Raw genomic sequence first — 4,811 nt, 5'->3', positions numbered from 1 at the left:
CGACGGTTATTTACCCAAACAAGCCGGAGGTGGTTTCCCGAAGGAACCACCGTCCACGTCACCCTGAATGTTTCCAACCGTTCGATCCGCGATCGTGTGGCCCAGATTTGTTGAAACGGATTCTTCTTGGATCAGCTTCCCATGCTTCTCGTTGGCTTCTACTGCTTCTTGTCCGCTTCATCAGCTTCACGCCAGAATCCAGCCAGCAAATATATATATCAGCTTCCGCTTCTCCTTAGTAAAAAAGAAAAAAAAACAGCTCTCCCGTCCCCCCTCTCTCTCTCTCCGCTTCCTCCCTCGTCCTCCTGAAGCCAGCAGGGGCGATGGCCACGGCGCCGGGCTCGAGCGGCGCGCCGCGCCCGCCCTCCTCCTCCTTCGCCTCTTCCTCCTCCTCCTCCTCCTCCACGTCATCCTCCTCCTCCTCTCTCCCCTTGCCTCCCACGGCGGCGGCGGCGGGCGCGAGCCGACGACGCAGGCTGCAGGCAGCGCGGGTAGGGCCCGGCGGCCCCCTCCCTCTCCCCCATCCTCCGTACTCCCTCTCCCCCATCCTCCGTACGGCCTGCTCGATGCCTCCTCACGCCGGTGCGCCTGCGCTCCTCCTGCCGGCGAAACCCTAGGTACCATACCGGATAGGCCAAACCCTAAACTCTGGCGTGCGCTCTCTCCACTTGTCCCTCCCCTTCCCTAAACTCCCTCTCCTCACTGCGGGGATCTTGGCCGCGCTCCCCTCTTCGCTGCAGCGAGCAAGCTCGCCCAGTGTCCATCGTCTCTTGCTATTCTCTTGTGTGCAGAACTGATATCCTTCCATGTACAATGATTATAAATTGTTACATTCATGTTATCTACTGAGGCTTGGGGATGGTGTGATGATGATCTTTTTAAGACTGAGACAGTGGAGTTCTGCAGTGATGAGTATATAGTTATTTCATTCTTCAATGAATCTTGTGACAATGTCGTTCCATTAGTTGCACATTTTATCCATTTGTTAGTTAGCATACATCCATTGTCAATGATGTCTTTGCTTCATAAAATTTATCGGTTCTTCTATTACTGAGCGCATCCCATTGCCAATGACGTATTTGCGATTGCCCTTGCTAGAAAGGTAATTTATTACTTAGTGAACGTCAATATCAGGCTTATTTTTCTCTTTAGCTTTCCAAACTATACCTATTATTTGTGCATTGTACCTTTGCTTGTCTCAGATTAATTTTCATGGTTTGTGTCAATTTTTTGTGAGAAAAATACACTAATAGTGTTCAGGCAGCTCGTTGGAAATATTGCATGTAGAAACAATTTGGACTCATCTTGCATTGGTTGGTTGTTGGAAGGAATTTTAATAAAAGGAGGTTGCCTGCATAGTCAGTCATCGTTGATCAGTGATGGAATATAATTAAGTTACCTTGTGTGTTGTCGTACTTCCTTGGTTGCTTAGTGCGACACTGCTTTTAATTGATAGAAACAATGGTTATGCCAGCTGGTTAAACACCAGCACCTGCATGTAGCAGTTCTATGCAGACATTGGGGAAAGGAAGGTGTTGGCGGTTCTATGTACAGACAATAATATATTTACAGTGCCCCTCCTGACTTTTGTTGGGTTAGTGTAGCGTTCGTTGTTTCGGAGTTTCAGGATCAGATATGATGCCTCATGTCATGTTCTTGGAGTTCCAGGAACAGATATGATGCCTCATATCATGTTTTTGCAATAATATGGGACATTGATGTGAAAAGAATATGTTATCGGCAACCGATTCAAAAGCCGATCACTCTCTGTGTTGGAGAAGAGCTTCTATAGGTGAGTTATAGACTAATACCGACTAATGAGTCTATGAATTCCAGACGGTTTACTGCTCTGATGGGAATTTTGCGGCTGCCATATGTTCGGAATAGTTCTGCAACCGTGTCTCTATTGAACTATGTTTGCCTCAAAGATGCCTACCTGACATGCCATACTGGAATCCTTTTACTGGATCTTACACCATTGTTTATTGATGGTAAAGTATACTGCTTTCAGTAATGCTAAAAAGGGGGTTAGGTTTCTAATCATTGTTCTCTTTTGTTGTCCTCTTCTCAGGTTCTTGGGTCAAGGGCACATTCTTAGTATATTGATGCTATGCTGGTGCTTCATGGATTCATCTGCACATCTATGTGTCTCTAACAACAAATCAGAGGTAAAAAGTAGTCAGTCCAGTTACAGAAACAACTCTGTTGGTGATTAATTCTTTTATATCATTTCTCTGTACTCCGTATCCTGCAATATAGTTTGTCTCTGCTTTTACTTTATTTACTAAAAATGATCGCATCCACAGCTGCAGAGATTGTCTGTAGTCCGTCAAAACCATCTATAAATATAGTTAATAATTTGGGCTTTCCAAACATTAAACTCTACAAACCTACGGGAGTTAGCGTCCTCTTAGCATGGCCATGTTAGCAAAATTTACTTGAGGATGCATGCTGGTACAAGATGTTCTCTGTCACATTGACATCCCTGAAAATTTGAGTGGCACAACTATCTGTTTCCCAACAGTTCAGATATCCAAGTATTGACACTATCAATTGTTTTACGAAGATTTATTTAACTTTGGCATGGTTTCATGTACCCCTACTATTAATTGGTTCTTATTTGGAAAGCACTTTACGTATTTTGCTCTTCTGCCACGGATCATATATTCCATCTCTTGTGCAATGGCTGACCCTTTATGTGACTTCCTTCTCTGTCCTTTGCAAGCATTTAGATGTCATTTCGCTATATAGATTTTTTTTTAAAAGATCCATGCTCATTTTGATCCTACCCTTATATGCAGCAACGTATTATGATACATTTTTATTTCCATACAAAGGTGTGTGAGATCAAGACTGAGTATGTTCACCTACGGCGTCTTTGTCATTATAGTCTGACACTGCCTGCAATTCTGAAATTATTTTTCCCGGATTCAATCTGCTATAGTACAGGAATTTGTACACCTCATTTGCCTTCCTGATTATTTAGTGGATGTGTTAGTTTTTTTTCCAGCCTGTATAATATGGAAATCACTATGCTAATACACTTGGTAAACTGCGCTGTTATGATCTATCCTTTTCCTTCAGCTCAGTCCAGGGACGTATTTGGTTTCCCTTCTGATTTTTTTGTTCTCATTGCCATTGTGATTCGCCCGTTTATACATGGAATTATTCAGTTCAAGGGACATGGTTGCTTCGATCCTCGCCTCATTCCGGTTTACATAAAACCATAGCTATACCTATAGTAATATCTGTAATTTTGTCTTCTCATATTATGTGCGCTTCCTGATTCATTAGACCTCCACCTGGTAACTTATGCATGGTTGTCTCAGTGACCATAGAAATTTATACATTATTTTGCCTTATGCAGGTGGCAGGTGTTTCGTTGCAGCGAGTAGGGGCAAGGCAGCCGGGCCAATGGCGCGAGCGGCGCTAAACTTTCAAAGGTAAATAAGAAAAAAAGATTGGTCCTAGCATTAAATTTCCAGTGTGTACCTTCATGACGGCTCAGCAACAGGCTTACCATGACAATTGTGTTGCCTTTGGGTCGATGCAAGTGCGAACTGTCTGCTTGCAGCAAGTAGGGACAAGGCAGCCAGGGCAATGGGGCAAGCGGTACTGCCTGCAGTGGTCTGCAGAGTAGTAAAGCCAGTTGGGCTTCCCAGCAAGGTAATTTATTATTTGGTAGCACTGCAAAATGAGGGTATTTCTATTTTTTTTTCTTTAGATTTCTGAACTGAAGCTATGCATCCTTCTATGATTCGTACTCTATACCTACTCACTGAGTATAGCTTTGCTATCTGAAATGTGACTTTCCTTTTACCTAATATGAACTTTGCCGCTGCAATCTGGAGTATAGCTTTGCAACCTGCAAGATAACTTTGCAATACGGATATTTATATTCTGTTTCCCCTTGCCATAAACTGAATTCATATTTCTTCTGCGGTAAAATGGAATTCATTATACCTCGTCAGTGCTAAATAGTACCATGTACACTCTCTAGAAGCTGTAGTTAGGTAAATAGTTTGAAAACTACAGTTACAATTCGGTAGTCCAATTGCTGGTGATCATATTTTAAGGCACATACATTTTTCATGGTTAAATCAAATTTGCCTAAACATTTGATCTCATTGTATTTATTTAGCCGTGCAATAGTTTCAGTTTGGAATGCAGGTACGCTCTAAACTGAATGGAAATTAGACCATGCTACTTATGAAAACCTACAGCTGTTTATTACAGTCTATATACTCCATATTCTAGATCTTCTCTACGCCTGCCTACGCGCGCAATGGCGCGCGCCTTCCACTAGTTGACGAACAAAGGGAATACGTACCGTGGTTTGCCATAGGATCGGAGTAGCTCATAGGACGGCTAGGCCCTGGGCCCATGGAAGATCCATACGTCCACGAGCCTCCCTACTAGAAGATCTCCACTATGCAGGCTGGGAGTGAAGAAAAAGAGTGTTGCAGAGATGAGAATCCGGGCTGGCACGGTAGAAGAGCTTCACAGGCGCACCGCAGTGGCGCGTGCTCTTTTTCTTCGAATGGGTTGAGAAGAGAAGAAAGGCGCGTGAACTACAAGATATGAAGGTTCCAAAACGAGTGGGACCCGGCCAAAACGAGTTGGGCCGACCATGTACAAGCAATTTTTTGTCCAATGTGTGTACAAACTTCACGGTAGATACAGATACTACACAAGTATATCCACGACTCTATCGCCCAACCAATCATGTCCACTCAATCCCTTCGATTTTCATTGCCACATATATCTTCTTTATTCAATAGATGTAATCTCCGGTGTATAAATATATAGAG

General features: G+C 43.4%; 1 long non-coding RNA gene across 1 annotated transcript; it reads left to right on the top strand.

Annotated features, from left to right (window-relative positions):
• The first annotated feature begins 718 nt into the window (after positions 1-718).
• Positions 719-3,483, top strand: LOC136506176 (uncharacterized). Its single transcript, XR_010771418.1, has 3 exons — positions 719-1,991; positions 2,072-2,168; positions 3,368-3,483. It is a non-coding gene; the product is annotated as an uncharacterized lncRNA (long non-coding RNA).
• Positions 3,484-4,811: the final 1,328 nt, after the last annotated feature.

The sequence above is a fragment of the Miscanthus floridulus genome, chromosome 14, assembly GCF_019320115.1.
Source record: "Miscanthus floridulus cultivar M001 chromosome 14, ASM1932011v1, whole genome shotgun sequence".
Classification (NCBI taxonomy): domain Eukaryota; kingdom Viridiplantae; phylum Streptophyta; class Magnoliopsida; order Poales; family Poaceae; genus Miscanthus; species Miscanthus floridulus.
Note: the sequence above shows the minus strand (reverse complement) of the source record. Positions and strands in the feature narration are given on the sequence as shown.